The 20670-nt window shown below is 38.4% G+C and overlaps 1 long non-coding RNA gene across 1 annotated transcript; it reads right to left on the bottom strand.

The window, feature by feature from the left end:
- Positions 1-10728: 10728 nt before the first annotated feature.
- On the bottom strand, positions 10729-20304 carry LOC311434645. The gene is made up of 3 exons (XR_014691616.1): positions 19815-20304; positions 17184-17270; positions 10729-10911 (listed from the first exon to the last, which is right to left on the bottom strand). It is a non-coding gene; the product is annotated as an uncharacterized lncRNA (long non-coding RNA).
- Positions 20305-20670: the final 366 nt, after the last annotated feature.

Below are 20670 nucleotides of genomic sequence, written 5' to 3'. Positions count from 1 at the left end.
GCATTCTGGTCAACCTGGATGAAATCCCATCTCTTGAAATAGATGGATATTTTGCTGTTCATTTGAGGAGAATGAAGATTTTGCATATGGAGCATCTTAATTTAAAGATATTGAAACAAGTCATGAGGTAAGGACTTACTCATCATAAATGAAGAACACCACAGTCTAGCCATTAATTACTGAAACTGTATCTTCTTGATCCAAGAAAAAGAAACTTCTTGTAACACACTAGGCTCTACCAAGTAGGCATTTAAAATCTAAGAAGGCATTTAAAATCTAGGGGAAAACACTAAAATGCAGTGTTTGATTGAATGAAGACTCATGAAGACTGACATCTGGTATTGTCTGAGTATCCACAAAAAATATATATATATAAATATAAATTGAAGATTGGAGTAATGCATTCCAGGTAATTGCTGCGTTGAACAGGAAAATATAAATACAGGTGATTTTCTTTCTTTTTTTTTTTTTTTTAACCATAAAAGGTAAGGAAGCTGGGGTCCTATCCCTGCAATAAGGGCAGAAGGATGCCCAAGACATTTGTGCAGGCCTTTGTCTACAAGAAGGAGCTACACCCAACTGGAGGTGGTTTCTTAACAGAAAAGAGACCAATAAAAAACCTGGCTAGTGAGATGCAGATGTGAGGGGGCCTCTTCTGCTTGCTCTTCTCGTTGGGTTGCATCCTGATTCTGATCTAGCCTGGCAGCTGGATCTAATTCAAGAGAAGTACAAAAAGACTGGAGGAAAAAGTCATCTTCAGCCTGGCTGCTCCTGCTTGGGAATGGGCCTCCATTTGCTAACCAGTTTACAGGGTCGATGTGGAAGTGGGCTGTCCACGGGGGCTGTCTGTTAGTAAGCCTCACTATTGAACAAAGAATTTGCAATGAAGAAAAAAAAATAAATCAGAACAACCACTGCAGCAAAAAATGTCACATGTTGGTACCACGTGTTACTCAACATCATGAGATTCTTCTGGCAGCCCCTCAAAGTTGACTGCCAGAGAACAGAGGTTGCTGACCTCGTGGCTTTCCCTAGTGATATGGCTTGCCTAGACTTTTAAAGGTCTTACCTTTATACTATCCATCCTTTTCAAATAAAAAGGCAATGCATATTTTTAAAAAGAGTGATAATTTGTGTGTGTACATATAATACGTACATACATTTAAATTATAATACATGGTATAAATCTACTAAATATATGCAATATGGAAGGTATTACATAATTCCAGAAAACTGTCAAAAACAGCCTCTGAATCACTGCTGACAGTTGTTCAATGATTTTAAAAAGTGAGTGATACATCCCAAATTGACATTCTTCTAATGTGTTTTGTAGATAGACGCTGTCCCTAGGCAAGGCAGCTGCACTACAAGGCAGGTGTCTGATTCCCTTGTGTGTGCAGTAAAAGGCACACAAATGTAAGCAGAAGCTGGAGAGATGCAGCCTTACCAGTTCATTGCTATGTGGAGGCTGCATTATGTCTGCAGGGTGGTGCCATGCACAGACCTGCCCATTCACTCTTGCATGCTCCTCACCTTTTTCCAGTTGTGAATCCAGCACTTCATCATTAAATTGCTGCAGTTCTCTGCAAAAAGACCAGGGAGGCTCATGTTGCTTCTTAGGACCCCTCCAACCAGTGCCAGCTCTGGAAAGAGCAGGGGCAGCCAGCCCATGCTCAGAGTTGTTTAGGGAAATGCCTGTGACCTCAGAGCTATTTCACTAAAGCTATTCTGCTGAGGACATGCTGCCAATAATTACCTCTCCTGCAATCTTTATCCCTAGGGCCAGTTTTCAGTACATTGGCAACAGGCAAAGGACACCACTCCCAGCCTGAGATGACACCGAGGCTCTCTGAGATGACACAACGCATTTTTGCTTTCCCTCTTTGATCCTGCAGAAATAAAGGGAAAGCATAACTGAGGCATCCTGATGCAGTGCCAGCTGCAAACACAAGCCATGCCCTCCCCTACCTCTAGCATGGCCAGCAGTCAGGACCTAAGTTGAACAAGTCCAGACAATTGTATTTGCCCTGTCCTGGAGAGCCATGTATTCAGCCACTCATGGGTCACAGGGCCCTGGTACTCAGCAGTGAGATGCTTTCTTTAGAGACAGCAACAGAAGAAAAGGAGAAAAAGGAAAGAGGAGGAGAATGGACTTCTGTAATAGCCTTTCCTTCCTTCCATGCTTGGAAGAGGTATCTACAGTTTCCACCAGATCAAAAATGGTACATGCAGGGAGCTGTGCTCTTCAGTGGTGATTTTCTGCACAGGGACATGGGGGCAGTTGCCAGCATGTTGGTTATTTTGTTAGGGGAAAGAAATGGATATTGAGGAAGTAGAAGTGGCACAGCAGTGGATAAACACATCTTTTGCTAATATCCAAATATTTTCAGAGTTCAGTAGTTGTTTAGTGCAGAAAAACTGTGGAGAACTGGTGCCAAATTTGACATCAGCAGGGATTTGGATTGGAATCACTAACAGAAAGTTACACTGCTTTTTTAAAATAAACTTGGCACCAGACCCAAGAAAGTTTACCATCACTGACGCAGAAAAAAAAGATCAGTGGAAATATGAGAAAATATTGGAAATGAATATTTCATATGCAGGAAGATTAACAGGGAAGCCTTAGAAACACATTATAGTGTTGCCCCCGTCTTAACTGGTTAGTCCATGTCATAGATTTTTACATAAGAAACTAGACAGAATTTTTATATATTGGCATATCTTGGCGATGATCTCAGAACATTTTTTATGGAGCACTCTTTTACTTGTAATTTGGTATTGTTTTTATCTCATACCTAGGTGAGAGTGAACATTTCCTCTGATTTAATACTCATGAAAGATCACTTGTGACACAGAGAAAACTTTGCTGATGTTTATTCTGTGCTCTTTAAAACCTGTTTACTTAGTGCCCGTTAAAAGAAGAAAAACGCCACTAGAATTGGCAAAGTTAGGTTTAAATGTCTCATCTGTTAGCTTTCCAGTAGAAGATTAGTTCCATTATTTTTAGCAGAAAATACCTACTTTAGGGTTGAACTCCTTTTTTGTTTGTTTAACTGCAGGGGATGAACTAAGCTTCACTTTGAAGAGCTACTACTATTTATTGTCTGAAGAAATGATACTACTATCAACCTCTCCTTCTTTTTGAAGAATTTTTACTGAATTTGTCTTTTCAGCACTAGTATGTATATATGTATATATATCATTGATGAGAAAATTAATGTATGGAAAAAGCATAAATAATAAGACTAATTGTTAAGATATGTTTTGATGCAGCAAGATCCGTGTAATTATAGTAGTCTCGTGCTTTTTAACATCAATTACATCAGAAGCATCATGTATTTAATGAGATATTTCATGGCATAGGAAAGCTGACTTTTTTTTGTTGTTGTTTGATAAGTGGCTGCTATAGTTGATCTTCATGTTCTTCTTATCTCCATATCCAATTTGAACATCAGGTATGATGCCGGACCTAATAAGATACATCAGATTACTTGATATAGCATGAGGCTAAATTTGCCAATTAGCTGTGTTTCTAAATCACAGTTTGTGAAGGTGGTTATTACCAGGGAGTTGCTTTTAACTCCAACTGAAAAACAGTTTTCATGAAGGATAATTGCCTGCAAGAGCAAATGTACTGAAGTCCTTCAATGACTAAAATCCAAATATGCAGGCAACTCTTCGTGTTCCATCAAACCTACATGTGTTACTGTAAATAGACTGCAAAATTCCAGTAAAATCAACTGAAACTACAGAAGTATAAGGAAGTATCTAATCTCAGCAGTGGAAGATTTGACTTATTAAAAACTACCTTTAAAAAATCAGACTCACATTTGTTTGCTACCTACCAGAACTGAAGAATGTTAAGAGGATTTACCTTTTGTATGTGGAAAATCAGTGACTGACAGATAATATAAATGAATATTTGAGAGCTAAATTCTGAAGTAGACACCATTATACACTCTACACCAGTTAACTGGGTGCTACCGTATCTTATTATTACCTAACAGTCTCTTTTATATATATATATATATATATATAAACCACGTCTATTATTTTGATTACAGATGATTATCAAACCAATAGTAGAACGTGTTTTCATTAAAATAGTGTAGCTCTAAACGCTTTGTGAAGTCTTGCCTTTTCACTGAAATTTAACTTACGTGAGGAAAAAAAATTAGAAGAAAAGCTCTGTCAATGTCAAAATAGTTCATTTTGACATCTTTAAATGAAAGTCTTACACTTTCCTTTTTGAAATGACTTTTTACTTTGATTTTTGTGTTTCACATAGGCATATGTGACATGTGTAAAAAAAAGTATTGGAAAGAATTGATCCCTCTGAAATTAGGCACTTTTTTTTTTTATGCTGCAGAATATTTTTAATATTGAAGTTTTCTTGAACTGGAATAAAAATTATTCTAGAAAGCTCAAAGTTCTAGAAACATTTTCATTCTCCACATAATTCTAGTTTTTATGTCGATTATGGAACAGACATTTTACTGGAGTTACAAGTAAAATGGCCTATAATATCCTTGTATACTCATGTATACCCTGAAAGTGTGAACAAACACGAAATCTCTAAGAGAAGCAGTTATCCAAGCACTTCTGGGGTGTTAATTGGAAATTCAGAGACAAGCACTTATTGCTGTTTTGCAAGTTTTTGAAAAGCAGAGATAAGAAAAAGGAACCACATCCTCTGAGTATTCTCTTCAAACAACCAGTGCCTACCTTTGTATGGTAGAGTCTTTAGGAGGAAAGGTAAATGAACCCTTTGAAACCTGAGAAATATTCAAGTCTTCCTTTTTCCCTTTCAAGATTTCCTACAAACCATGGCTTGTGCACAATGAGTTTTAGCTATCTCAGAGAGCCCATGTTTCTCCCCCAAGCTGTCCTTGAGACAGCAAAGAAACAGAAGTAGAAACAGGTGAAATTTAAGATGGTCCTTTCAAAAACAGAGGCAAAATAAACAAATGTCTTAAGATTTAGGATGGCAAGATTACATTTTTTCAGAGGTGTCAGAATGGCTTTCTCAGGCACCAGTCTTCCTCAGTAGTGCATAGTTCTATGTGCAGCAGATAAAAACATGAAGCAGACTTGCACGATTCCCAGCTGTTAAAATGTTGACAGCCCATGCTGTTCTTCTTGCAGCAGCAGTTCCTTACATTTACAGTGAGCATACCAGGAGAGGGGACAACATGCCATGGTAAGACAACCAGCATGACCTTGTAGAGGTGAGGTGATTCTGCCTGCCTAAATGAAGCTCCTGGCCATGGAAAATCGAAGGTGCTGTAGAAGATGCTGATGTGTTGAAATATCAGCACCCACTGAAGGGTTTCCAAAAGTGAACCGTGGTCATCCAAGCCTCTGTGCCCCTCTGTTTTCAGGGAACAGGGAGATATTCTAGTCTCATTGAAAATCCCTAAACTGTGGGAGGTAGGATAAATCCAGGCCAGCATGGTGCTGTTCTGAAACTTGAATCTTCTTCGTTCATTCCCCAGAATAGCATAGGATCAGGCTGAGTATCAGCTTACGAGTGGGAAAAACAGAGTGATTTTAAATGTGTTATATAAACAAAAAAATATAAACACATTGAGATAATTTCAATGTTTTCCTCGGTTTCTGTTCATTATAAAGTATATGGCAAATTTCTTTCACTATTTTTCCCAGTAACCTATCTAAGTAAACACACTTCTGACAGTATTTATAATATAATAATACATGCACATAAGCTCTTGCATCAATAATTAAGCTGCCTTTATAAAATATAATAAAAAATTACAGAGTAAGTGAAATGTCTTTTTTTTTCTTTTTTTTTTTTTTTTTCTCTTTTTGGTGAGTAAAATTCATAATGTTTGTGTGTTGCCATTAAATTCCACTTTAGAAGAAGTTTATAGTACTGTAGTGAAGACTATCAGGAGAACAAATTAAAAACTTTTATATGACTTGCTGTTTATAGGAGTCCTGTTATAGCAGGGCAATAATAACACTCAGGTATTAGATAGATTTCCCACATGACACTATAAGTGTAATTGAATTCTGATTTTTTGTAATCTTTTCTTATATCGAGTCTTACTGGGAGTGGGGAGAGGCTACAAAACATGTCTCTATACAGCTCATTCCATGTTTGGCTTTGATTTTTAATACTATACAGTTTTAGCAGAACAACAGGAATGATCTTCAGCACAGGTGATTACAGCAACATTTAGAGCTAGATCTCCAGAGATGAAAAGCTGGAGACATATCCCATTGGACTGACAGGTTTGTTCTCAGAAATCTCTAAATTCCCTCCTCTCTCATAAATGTAACTACTGACTTCGTAAAGAATACCAATACCGGAAAAATAAACATGAAACAAAATATTTTAGGATAAATGTACTATGTACTTTGTATTGCACTATACAGTAACTACAGTTTGATATTTGAAACAAAAACAATGGCTCCACAGTAGCTCCATAATAATAATAACCTCATATCCTAGTAGTCTTCCAATGAGCTATTGGCAGAAATGATTTCTCAGGTACATAGTCTCAGCTGGTTGAATAGGATATCCATTGGTTTCTTCTGACATGTTGAAAGATAACATTGCCTTGTTATCAAGAGGAATTTGGATTTAATATATAATTTCAGGCAACCAAATCTGAAGGAAGCTTCTGAGTGTTACAGTCAGCTAACAAGACTAGCTGGTCACCAAAACTCAAGTCTGATCCTAAGCCAGAGGCACCTCCTATGACTCTCCCTGGCACCCTGCATAAACTTTGGGAGGATTTTATCCCCAAAACGGTGTGACTGCAGGATCATCCTGCCTCTTACTGCTCCAGCCACATGGCCTGAGCCTCCTTACCAGGTGTGCAACTGGAAGGGGATGGATGGAGCAGAGACACAGGATCCGTCCCAGTGCTGATACTGCTTTCTCCTTCTGTATACAGCGCAACCATGTTTTGCCAGGTCTTCTGCAGATGCACTGCATCGACACTTGCTTGCAGCATGGAACCTTGATTTGTTCACATATCAACAAGCTGCTTGCAGTCTTCTAACATTATATTAAACTAGCCTATAGGGTGATAAATTACTTTGTCAGAGGCGACGGCAATGTCACTGGCAACTGAAGGAGAGAGGACTATCACGCAAGTGAGCGTGTGCTTAGGTTGTTGTATTTCAGACCGTAGTACTGCCTTTCGCAATAAAACAGCAGCATAACTTGCTTTCAATATCGGTTTAATCCATACATTGTCATCTTGCTATTTCCACTTGTACATTGAAATTCAGTTTTTGGTTTTGTCTATTTGTTGTTATTGTTTTTGTTGTTTTAAAGTGTTGTTCAAGTACTTCATGATTAAATTTTTTAAGGTATTTTAAAATTATCTGCAAGGTTACTGAGTCAGATTTTGATTGGTTGTGTATAATAGATGTTTGTTAGTGCCATAAGGCAATATAACAGCAGGCTACAAAATGTTCCATTAGAAATACATACTTGTTATAAGAATAAGAACATTTAATTGATTTACTCTGTGCTAATATATATATATTTTTTATTTTTTTTTTTACTCTTGGTCATGCGTTAAAATAGATGTATTTTACACAGTCACAAATGTACAAAATATCTCACTGACTAAGCAACATCCTCTCATGTCAGAGCTATCCTGGCTGCGAGCACAACCCTCAGCATCTGTGGTAACTGACTGAAGAAGTAGATAAACTGTGTTGTTTTTTGAATACAAAAAGATTTATATTATCTGAAGAGAAACCAGAGTATAAAGGAAGAGTGGACATTTTGAACTTTAAAGCTATTAAGCAGGATAGCACTAGCCTTCAAAAAATGATGGGAAATATCATTGTAATGCCATCATGAAGTAAGAAGTTATTACTCTAATTTTATAGTTAGGAAACTGAAGCATGACATGCCATGTGATTTCCCCAAATTTACTCAGGATCATGGCTTTACTGATAAGTGAACAACAAGCTCCTGACAAACAAATAACTAAAACAAAAAAAAGGGAAAGCGTGGGGAAATTTGGATATGGATTAAAAAAAAAAAAGGGGGGGGGGGGGATTACAAATGCTCTGGGCTCTGCTGTAGTATCTTCTGTATATTACATATTCAAGACAAAGCAGCAGCAGCTAAACAAGAAAACAACCCTCTTTCCAGTGCTTTCTCTTGAGTCTTTCCCTTTCTCTAATCCAAGAATTTATTTTTCCTCTTACCTTTCTCCATAACAGCATTATAACATGAAAGTTGAGATCCTAGGACAACTCTGGCCAAGATCTGAGTTGTTTGTTTTTTGTTTTTGTTTGCTTGTTTTGTTTTTTAATTCTGTCCCCCAGCTTACTTATAAAAGGGCAGGTATGCACTTTGGGATATTTCCTATAATGCATGACACTGCCTACATAAGCCCCAATTAATAATTAATTAGAGATGTTAAAATTAGGAATTTTCATTAAAAAAAAAAAAGAAACAAAAATCACAAACACTCCATTCCTCTGCATGTTAGTTATTTATGATATTCCTATAAAAACTACGGTAGGTTTAGAGTCCCTGTAGAAAAATTATTTAATTTCAATATAAAATTTTCCCTTGTTTATAAAAATTTTGTAAAACCTACATCTTAAGTTGTTATTAAAAATGTTGCAAAGGAAAGTTTTTTCTCAGCCAGATATCTATATTAATCCTGCCATAAACCTAATGCTCTCTTATCATAGTAAAACTGCCGAGTCAAGTTCCTTTCTCCATGCCTCTAAAAAGGAAAATAATGTCTGAAGTAAGTAGCAAATTGCTTCTTCACTCACCTGAAGTTTTCTGGAACAAAAAAGGCAGAAACCTGAACGTACTAAGTGGCAACATGATAGATGCTGAACTCTTCTGAGTAACACAGGTAGTGAAAATCAGGGACTTGGTAGGACACTTATAGTTAAGCTCCCTGCCAAGTATTTCCTCGAGGTTTGATCTTTTTCTTTCTGTCTCCTTAGAAAGAGTTTCTGCCCTCCAAACAAATAAGCAAAGCAAAGAGTAGGGAGTGCAACCTTTTAGGACAATTTAGTACTGGTAAAACAATTTAGTACCTCATCCTCTAGTTATTGTCTGCTTCTCCTCTTCTTACCTGGAATTAATCTGCTTCCTCCTGTATAACACATTGCAAATAGTATTGATGGTTTGTAATGCCTGGTGAGAAAGGAATCAAATTAAATATTCTAATTATATTGCACCATTTATGTATATGATATTGACATACAATATTGAAATTTTCATTTTGCAGCAGGGAGTGAAAAAAGAGTCTACATCTCTAAGCAGGTATTACTTCTCAGAGATTAGAGGTCTGAAATGCTCAACGTAAGATGGTGGTGCTTGCAAAAGGCTTGTGACAGGGTTACAGATGGGATTTGGTACTGATAAGCATGCATGTAAATAATGCTTATGCTGACCTTAGAAATTACTAGTCAAATGCACTGATCATGGAACTCAAGACTACATTAACAAAGCTAGTTTTTGCAAACACAAGAAAAACAACATTTTTAAAGGGAACAATAATTGGCATGAATTTCTCTATTTAACTTAAAAAAAATATTTGCTATTCACTAACAAAAGATCACTTAAAAATGTAAAACTTGTCAGGATGGAAAGTAAGAAGAAAAAAAAATAAGGTGTTAGGGTGTGGTCAAACCACTACTTGTAGCAATCACGGGAGCAATACAGGAATATTTATGTCAAAAAAAAAAAAAAAATCAAAAACTAAATGTGTTACTAAGCATTTTATTTTTTTCAGAGCCCTGTAACAAACCGCTGAAATAACTGCATCAGAAGTCCCTAAAGCCATAATCCTCAGGGAAACAAAGTGTTACCAATCTGTGGAACTGCTAGGTTTTTGTACTGTTGCTTCCAAAGCAGATGTGATGGCTGCAGTAAGCACCATAGTCACCCACAGTTACACACACAACTGAAAGTCACAGTGTAGGAGTGCTCCTGTACACTACTGGTATAAGTGTGGTTAGGTTGAAGTTAGATTTAACATAACAATAAATAGAGGAGGCTATTCTCCTTTACATAATTTTGGCAGGAGAAAGAGGACTACGTGTAAATATTAAATTCATATTTCAAAACAGCTTGTCTACCTACAGTTACATGTGTTTAGAGAACTGCACATTTCACTCTAAGTAACTGCAAGCATCTGATCTAGTGCAATAGCTTGACAGCTGATAAGGGTAGCATGGGAAGTGTGTAGGATCCTGTGTTTTTCCATAGCCTAACCCCAGTCAGGCTTCTACTACTCTGCTGCCTTTTTATCAGCCTCTTTCATATGATTGTGTGATTTAATGAAAAAAAAAAAAGAGAGAAAAAAAAAGAAAAAATAAGCAAGCAAACAAAAAAAGCATTGCAGCAATCAGATTGAGAAGACCTGAAGCCTGTGACAGAATGTGGCTTCAAAAACACAAAACCCTAGAAATGTTCTCCAATGGGAAGCAATTAAGAAAGACCATATAGAAAAGTTAGGTGTTATTGGATATTAGGGGAGGTAAACAGAGTTGTGCAGCCATGGAAACCAGCACACCAGCACATCTCCTCTGCTGCACCGCCGAGGAACTCGCTGAACTACTCAGCGTGCTTTTATTTCTTTTTTTTTTTTTCCAACTTAATTCCTCTTCTTTCTTGATATGAATCACCATCAGTGGGCAGGTGAGGAGGAACTGTCAATCAATATGCCTCTCCAGGCTCAAGAGATAGGCTTCTTGTCACTGAAGACGAGCATACTCTTCTTCCCTCCTCCCTCAGTAGAAAATATATTATTCTCTAGTTGCCTGAAGCCCCAGAGCATAAGATTTATCATTTCTTTTCAAAAATTTGAGTCCTGCTTAAAATGATTCGCTAGCCAACATAGGACTTCACCAAACTGCTGCATTTTTAAATAGAGGATACTCAGCTTCCTGAAAATAAACAGAAAAACTGTCAGAGAATATATGCAGATGAACCAAAAATATATATATATAAAATGATTTTTTCATAATTCATAAACAAGGACTAGAAAATAGTTAGAAAATACAAAAAATAAAAGCCATTACTCTTGACTTACTCTCTTTTTAACTACAGAACCACATGTTCTATACAAAAACCTAAAATAACCGAAAATAATGAGCAGTGTTCATTACTGATGTCATTCCACTGAAGTTAGCACAGACACAAAGGGGAACAGAGTCTGGATCAGCATCTTAACTCCCCTTATTTAGATGGGTACTAATTAAACAAACTCTATTCAACAATCGTTCCTGCAAACCCTAATCCTCTTAATATGTAATCACTTGCGATAGTGATTACTTGTGGAAGTAATCACTATTTTTGACTTGGAAAAAAAAAAAAAAAAAAAAAAGATATATTTAACTTAAGGCTATGTTAAAATATTCAAGATGCGATACAAAATGATATTCCAGACACATTAAACGGCTCAAAAAGAAGAGACAATGCAGACACCACGTACCGTGGCTGCGTGTATAAACTCAGCCTGCTCACATGATTCTGAAACACGTTCATATTTTGGAAATTCAGATAAAGAGGGACTGTGCTGCCCGAAATTTAATCGTTCCAACTTCCTTCAATGGTGAAGGGGCTGCATGGAGCAGTGCTTCTGACTCAGTTTTGGGGAGGGAGTAAGGTTTGAAAAGGGGGGGGGGGGGGGTCCTTTCTTTTTGTTGATCTCTCCTCTTCGAAATGCCTTTGCGGAACTTCTTCAAACCCACGGCTTTATTAAGAGAGCCACCCTCTGGGAGGAAAATTGGGGGACGAGGACCGCTGCCTGCTCCTGGGGGGCTCCGCGCACCCCGCCCCGCCGCGGGCCGCCACTGCCACCTGCTGAAGGCATCGCGCTACTGATGGCCAAGGCCCCCGGTCGCCCCCCGACCCCCGGCCACTCTGAATGGGGCCGCCGGGGATCCGGGGGGCGACCGGAGGCTTGTCGGTGCACCAGCGTCCTTGTAACGGGATGCGGAGTGCGCCCGTCGATGCGTGCGATCGGTAGAGGCATGACAGGTGCTGGCGCTAAGGCTGGTGCCAAATGAAACCCAATTTTGGGCAGCCCGGTTTTCTTTCCGTTCCCCCGCAGCGGCTCAGCCTACTGCTCTTTAAACACTTTTTTTTTTTTTTTTTTAACACATATTTTTTATTTTATTACTGTTTTTCTAAAACCATATCTCAACAGAGGCATAACGATGCCTACCAACTTTGTGACAGTGCTTGAAGATGAATCTTGCCCTATTTCCCCCACCCCATCAACAGCACATACTATTTGATTTTGGAGGTGTGTTGTAGGAAGGGAATGTGCTGATTGAGTGGACAACAAATAATTATGCAAGGGGAGGTAAGGTTACACTGTGGAAATTATTGTTCCCACTCAACACGGTGCGTTAGACCAAAATACCCTTAATAAGTCTCCTCAGCCAAAGGCAATATATGAAAGACATTGTCAAACACTATATTAAGAAAACAAACAGACAAACAAAAGAACACCTCTTAGCTTTGCAATGGGGAATAAGATCCCAATCAATGCTACCTGGGATCTGCAGGAACATTGCTCTTCTAGAGTTATCATCAGCATTACAAATGCTCCTCTCCTTAGAAAATAGTAAGTCTTCATCAGCTAAACAGAAGTAAACACAAAATGTTTGTTACTTTCTAGGGCTCATTTGTTTTAGCAGGAAGCTGCCTCCACTGTTATGCTACTCAAGCGTACAGATTCACTCTGGAAACTGAGAGGTATCCTTATCTGTATGGATTTAAATATGGAAAGAGACAGTGAATGGAAAGAACAACTTCAATCAGATATTTTAAGTTACAACTGAATTGTGTTTATGGCCTCAGACAGCGTGTTCTGCAAAATGTTCCAAAACACTCATCTCTAAGCTTTCAACCATTTCTCACTTCTGCTCCAGTGAAACATTTGGAGAAAATAAAATAAAATAAAATAGGTCTGCCATCAAGATCTATCATAAGCAAGGTGGAATAGTGGTGATAACCATTTCCAGTTGAGTTACGAAGGTTGTTTGTTGCTTTTATTTATCACCCATCATTATCGTCTAGGCCATCATTTCTTTTTAAAATCTGTAACAATTTTGGGTCCAGTACATGATCTTTACACTACACAAATCATTTTGGAACCATGGCTTTATAGTGCACCTTTTAGAAGATAATGGCTAAAATTTCTAGTTTCCCTCTTTATTGCAGTGATAAGGTAGCAGCAGCTATAAAACAGTCTAGATAATATGCCATATCTCTCTTCAGCAGCTACTGCACACACGATATAGGAAACTCTCCTGCTACTGGTTACTCATTAAAGTTAAGTGATAGGGATCCACATGACAAGGTTAAGTTTCAACACTTTAAACCCTGCTGAAAGTTGCTAATAATAATGTTTAATTTTCATTCCAAGTATTTATGGTATCAGGAACTTGAGATGTATTTTCTTCTTCTCATTAGCTGGAATCAATGAACCTTCCTTTGGAATAGCAATCTTCAGACAGAACAATAAAACAGAGGCAGAATTTGACCCCTGCTTAAATTAAACAACTTAAATGGTTTTAATGTGAATGTCCTATTAACCAGAGGCAAAGTCAGATCAAGATTTTCAAAAAGGTCTTGAGATTTCAACATCCAAGTAGGGAAATGCTAACAGAAACATGATTTTCAAACCAGAAGCACTCAACAGTTTCTTAAAGGCATAATTACACAGGGCAGCTAAAGTAACTACTCTCATTTTAATAAGATACATTTTGAAACACTGACTTTCTAGTTGAGAAAAGTATGGTTTGTAGCTAATCTCCTATAATCTCTTCACATGGAAAAGTCTTGCTGCAAAAATGCAGCCAAGATTTAATCATCTCATGGGGAAATTAAAAGATGAGAAAATGGAAGATGTGTTCTATGCAGAGAGGGCTGGAGGAAAGAAGGGGAAGCCAGTGGGCTGCAGAGTGGTGGGACCCATGGTGGAGATGAGGAAGGCACCCAGCCCTGTGCAGTTCCTCACTGTTATGCTCCCACAGGACTGTGGTGCAATGTCTCTCAGTTCAATTTTCCCGTCCCCTCTTTTTTAGAGAAGCAATTGGAGGAGCTGCTGTATCCTAGCCACAAACCACTGCTATCCTTTCCACCCTTTGCCCCCTGCACATAAGGTTTGTGATTTTGCAGTGGGGGCAGGATATCAGCAGTGACAGATGCTTACGTGTCCTTACAGTATTGACCAGGTCAAACTTATCAATGGGTTTTTATTTCACAGGGTAGGTCATAAAGTATTCATTGCCCTAGGTCATCTAGACTCATGGAATAATTTAGGTTGGAAGGAACTTCTAGGGGTCATCTACTCCAACCTTTCCAACACCCTGCTCTCATCAAAGTTATGTCAGGTTGCTTGGGGTCTGTTAAGCTTTGAAAAACTCCAAGGATGGAGATTTCACAACCTCTCTGGGCATCTATGCCAGTGTCCAACCACCCTCATGGTAAAAAGCTGTGTTTTTTGCTTTCTATCCGTATTTGTACATCTTGTATCTCCTCTGGTAATTCTGGCCTGTAGCATTTAATCATCCTCTCCCCAACCCTACAAGGATATTAAAAATCACTTTTGGCTCACACTTTTCCTTGCAGACAATGATATATGTGGAGACATAAAACAAGTTAGCTTTAGACACATCACAGCGTCTTTTCTTTTCTTCTTTTGAAATGAAATAGCTACCTTCAGCCTCTCTTAGGAATAGAGCTGTTTCACCATCCTTTTAACTTCTTGGGAAAAAGCACTGCTCTCTACGAGTATCTTATTCCCCATGTTTCTTATTCCTGCTCACCCATTGTTGCAAATTTGGTCTTGTTATAGTTGCTGTCTCACAGCCTCACTGGATTTTCTATATTCCTCTTAAGTCTTACTTTCTTGTTTTTCTCCATTGTTCTGATGGATATTTTTGAAATGCATGCTGTAGGAAGAGATTTAAGAACATGGGTGAGCAAGTTAAGTGCCTAACCATGCCTGTAGAAGCCAAAGAATTATTTTCTGATGTGCTACAGCTCCCACCAAATCTCATTACTCATCCAATAAAACAGGAGCTTCTGAAGGCCCTACTGACCCTAGACCTTTTCCCCTCTGCCTTTATGGTTTACCTAGTGATAGAAATAAATGGGAGTCAACAGGAATGCAGCAGCAGAAAGGCGGACCCTCAAGCATACAATTCCCACAAAAGGCTTAAAACGACTGCTTGTCCTCTGATATACCAGCGGAAATGCACTGTCAGAGCTCATGCCTATTTCAGCTTTCTGCGGTTGCTTTAGCTTAGGAGGGCTCCGTGGTGCCTTTAGCTAAGTTCTTGTTATGTCACTTTGGTAACTCAGAGGGCACGCCTTATTCAAGTTCTTTGAGGATCATTGATGCTGTCAAATTATTTGAACAGGCAGAAGATTAAAAAGGCCAAGTATTTTTATAATTTTTATGACAATTGTCAGTAAATTATTTTTTACTTTAAAATGTTCCTGCAGAATATATTAGGTTCATGATTAACCATCTAATTTAGAAAGAATGTTCCTCCAGTTACAATGAATAACAGTCATTTAGTTCTGAGTCCTGTATTTACACTGTGAATAAAGCCTAAGACACATGAGCATTTTTATGCAAGATGAACAGCTGGTGATCTGAGATTATTAAATTACTCCTAGGTGTGACAAGAGAATTTAAATTCCAGGAAACAGCTCTTTAGCTCCTAAAATTTGAAGTGTTATTCAACGCCAGAAAGCAGACTGCTCTGTTAGGACTGGGCCATCTTAGTAATGCGTGAGAGGTATAAATGCCTCAATAAGAGGTGACGCAGTCCTGTGTATCTATCCCATGTGAAACTACTGACACTGCCCCCAGGCCCAGTGGTCAGAGTGCTCCCTCAGGCCTCAGCAGGGCTCTGTTGTTCCAGAGCCATGCCCAGAGATGTTCAGCATTTCCAAAGTAAAAGCACCCTGAGGCAGGAGCACCTGAAGCAGCTGACTCTCTCCATCCTACTCTGCATAGATTTTCGTAAATTTATTTGGGCCAGAGAGTGTAAAGATGAGCACATCTCCCATATCTAAAGATTAGAATATTTCTCTGTGAAGAATTTTATTTATAATCTTTCTGACAACTAAGCCCTTGATAACTAAATATTTCCCATAAAATAGTCATTTCAGGGGAAAGGTATGAGGGTGCCCAGTGAGGACTACAATGGTTCTCACAGCTACATTTTCTTACAGAATAATTTTCTTAACACAGTAAGATAAACATTGTGATTAAGACACCCTTGATCTGAGAAATGCACATTTGGGATAGAGCTCTTAATCCTGATTTCCCACATCTTTGATAGGTACTCTTGCTGTTGAGGGTTTTTGTCTTTAAAGAGGAAGGTACAATGCTACCTCCCTTTCCAGTTTAGCTTCAGAGAAAGTAAAGGTGTCATTACATATATTTTGTTGCAATCTCTTGGTCAAGGTACCCAGAGAAAGGTGCAGTCTGTGGAAATAAAACAGCATAAATGTATATTTTATTCTAGTTGGCTCAACTGATGGGCTTCTGGGTATTTTCAGAAGAAAAAAAGAAAACCACAGACAGGCAATTCTGAAATACTCATGACAAAAATTTCAGTGCTTCAAAGATTAAGCCACAGTTGAATGGGAATTTTCAAAACCAGAGCTGCTACAGTAAAAATTAAAGAGGTCTGCGGAGAAGGGGAAGACAAGATGGCTAACAGTTCATGTCTGGCAAGTAACGAAGGTCACTATGCTCTAAAAGAAAAGCTCATATGGAGACACATCAGAATTTCAGACACCCACATCCTTTAGGTACAATTCTAGATGATCTAATGCATAAAGAAGGACTATGAATTGCTGAGTCTTAAAGGAATTTTCTTAATCTAATGATCAAGATGAGTTTTTACAGAATATTTCCTCCATAGCTCCCCCCAAAACAAACAAACAAACAAACAAACAAAAACGATACCAGAAACAAATTCAAACCACTTATCTCCTACACTGAAAAACCAAAAAGAGAATGTCCTCTTGCTGCATTCATATGCAGCCCTTACTAAAGTCTGCACTGTTGCAATGTTGAATTTTTTTGACTTTTTGGTTCTCAGTTTTGGACTTCTTTCCTTTTGTTTCATGGATTTCTTTCTGTTTTACCTCCATATCTCTTTCAATATTCTCAACTTACCAGGTTTATGCAGGTCTGCTATGGGTTGTTACCATGCCTGTGGGAAGGAACCATGGACTTGCAGGTTAGACAAATTACATTCTTCTCCTTGATTAAAAAAAATAATAATAATAAAAAAAAATATTTTTAGACAATATACCAAGGTTTTATTTTTTTTTATTTAAATACTACATTTGCCTATAAAAAATGCATTAAACATTAACATTTTTGATTGTCATGTTTTCTCCAAAACTCCTATGTATTTTGGAGAACATGATTTTGAAAATCTAAATATTTTGAGAAATTAAGCCTTTTGTATCCAAAAAAGAAAAACAAACAAACAAACAAACAATTTCATATTATATTATATTATATTATTCCCAGCTTTATTACGATTCAAGTGCTCTGCAGGTCTCAGTATAGACTCATCTTTTTTTTCTTTTCTTTTTTTTTTCTTTTTTTTTTTTCTTTTAATTAAGCAAATGCTTTGTTTTCATTAGATCAGAGAGTAGGAATGATCTACACAGCAGGCCTTGCAACTGGGGCAGAGTTGCCTCCATTGGAGATGCACGGCCTAATGTTTTGGCAGTAGACAGTTTGTTCATGAGTCCAGACAGTTGAATCACAGAGGGAAGACACTTACAAATGAGAGAATAAAAGCTCCATAAAATAGTAAGGTAAAAAAAAAAAATAATAGAAAGTAGGAGAGAAGAATAGAAAAGAGATAGTGTTGGGGTCTGACAATGACTTTACAGAGAGTCATGTCTTATTAATGGAAAATGCTGCTTAGATAATTTGTTAAGTAGGAATTAATAGAATCAATTAATTCTCTTATCAGGCATGAATATCTGATGAGTAAAAGGAAACGGAAGATGTCAGGAAGCAAAATGAACATTTTCTGGAACATTTGCTGGAACAGCTGCCTAGCACAAAAGCAAGACCATGGTCTGCTTGAAATGAAAGTCTGGTCTCAGGACAGCTCTTCATGGAGACAGGTCTTCCTCAGAGAAAGCAACCCCATAGCAGTCCAACAGTGAGGTCAGCACATAAAAGGGACATCAAAACTAAATTACTCTTGAAGGTGCTCCCTATAGGCTGAGGTTAAGGGATAACATGAAGGATGTGCAGGGGAGGTCGGGCACTCCTTTCTGCCTTGTTCAGTGTATGCAGTGTCTCCTGCCCCTGGCTGCCCAGCTTCTCCCTTTTATGTGAAAGAAGCTTGCAGGAAAACATTCAAACATTTTGGAATATATATATATATAATATTCCAACATTTTGAACCATTGATATCAAAGCCCTGCTACAGCTTCTAGCATGCTGCATGCACTCGCTAGACAGCTTGCAATACACATCCAACCATGCTCTTCACCCCATCTTACATTTTCCTAATGATTTATTATGCAGTGATGATCCTTCTTTCTAGGTTTCCTGGAGATGCACACCACGTATTACAGGCCACACAACAATTCTGTATAACAAATGAATTGTTCCTAACAACTAATTGCTTTGAAAACTTATTCCTGAATCCTGTATGCTTGGCATCAAAATAGCTACATGGAGCCCCTCCTCCATACAATTAGACAGAAAGCTAAAAATCTTACAAAGAGGTGCAAAACTAGAGAGCACTCGATACCTTGCAGTATTATATAACACCAAAAAAGGTTATTAACAAGCAACTCGAATGAACTCAAAACATGATACCACGGTAAGCTGACCTTTGCAAAGCGTTGCTACGAGGGCCCTCCAGCTCGCAGGCAGGCTGCCGTGCTGCTCAGCACAGACACTGTGTGCCTGAGATTTGCAGTGTCCCCCCCTCTGCAGCCTTCAGGTGCCTAATACTGTCCCATGTATTTTAGCTAACACCTCTGAGAAGGAATTGCCACCACCACTGTGATGGGTATGACATGGAGGCACACAAAGAGATTTTCCAAAAATATTTAAATACTAAAAGCTGCTCTCTGAGGTACACATCTGATCTTCAGTGAGTTGTTAAACATCTGCCTGTGGGCTCAGGTGCTTTGGATGTGACACGGTCAGGCTTAGCTGCTGTCTGGCCTGGCTGCACAGAGGGAACCAGACATCCTGAACCCTAGCCTATGCCTTCCCAAACAACAAGGCTTCTTGTTTTCCCTCTTTTTGCCCTTTTACAATTTGCTCTTCTGTTAATATCTGTGCAGTCAGCCATAGACTGTGTTATGATTACACCAGTGTGTTTGCATATTCCTGTTATTTATCCATAAATTTAGTCCTTGGAAGGCCTGCTTTAAATTCTAGTGTGGCTAAGCCCAAATTACATTATTTAACATCTTAGATAAGAACTTTACATGCTGTTGCAGAAACACATTTTATTATAAGTAAGGGAATATCATTCCTGTTTAAATCATCCTGTGTCTTTTATTAAAGTGGAACACAGAAACACTGATTTACAACAACATATCATGAGCAACATATTGAAAAGAAAACCTTGAAAATCCCAAACATTTTGCACCTGAGCAGAAAAGATCATACATATCAGCTGACTCTTCCCCAAGTCAGGCTATATAATGCTTGATGTATTTGGAATAATGCAACAGGATCTTAAAAACTGTGATTTATGATTTGGTAAGCACGTGTTGTTGGCATTTGCCATAAAGCACTGCAATAGCTACTCACCAGCTGCACTTTAGCACGCCACTTTCCTTGTCCCGCCTGTGAGTGGGATATAGTGTACCTGCAGGCTCTAGAAGCCAAGATTCCTTGGGATGTTCTTGCCTTGGAGATTTCGTCAAGTAGATCCTCTTACTGACACCTGAACCCAGGACGACCTTGGACCACGCGGACACGCTAGAATTTCACTTGACTCATTCCTGTGGGTATTATATAGTCTGAAGCCAAAATATCAGTGGAAATTGTTGTCGTATAAGTGCAGACCCTTATTTTGCATTAAATACTTAGGGGACGACAGGCTTTTATACATAGTACAGCCCTTCTGCCTGGTGCAGGGCAGGCAGCTGAGTTTGAATCCACTCAGCATTTGACCAGCACATTGCACCCTGGTTATCTGACATATTAGCAAGTAGGGATTAGATTAATTACCATCAATCTCTCTTCATAATACATACTTTTTCTGGGCATTATCTAATAAAAGATAATAAATGGGAAAATACCGTGTTCACACATGGTAAAAATGAAACATAATTCATCCCTAACAGTATTACATGCCTATGCTTCTAGCTGTCCTGGCATGCGTGCCTACTTTTCAATATTGGCTTAAACTATTTGTGCTCACAGGCTGCTTTCCATACTATTATTTAAATTAATAGATGACTCTAAGCACCACTAGAGGGCACAGAATTATAACAATATTTCTTAGCGGGTCACCAAAAGTACATCAGGAGCAGGAGTTCAGCCAGTTTCACAGTTGGTTGCCCATGCCCCCAGCTTGTAGCCTCAATCCTAACAGCAGCCACACGCGTGTGCCGCTCCATGACCGCATGTGGTTGGACTGGCAGCTGAATGGAGAGCATGG

The sequence above is a fragment of the Aythya ferina genome (genome assembly GCF_964211825.1).
Source record: "Aythya ferina genome assembly, chromosome: 3".
Lineage (NCBI taxonomy): Eukaryota > Metazoa > Chordata > Aves > Anseriformes > Anatidae > Aythya > Aythya ferina.
The sequence above is the reverse complement of the archived record's forward strand: the minus strand, read 5'-3'. Positions and strand labels throughout refer to the sequence as shown.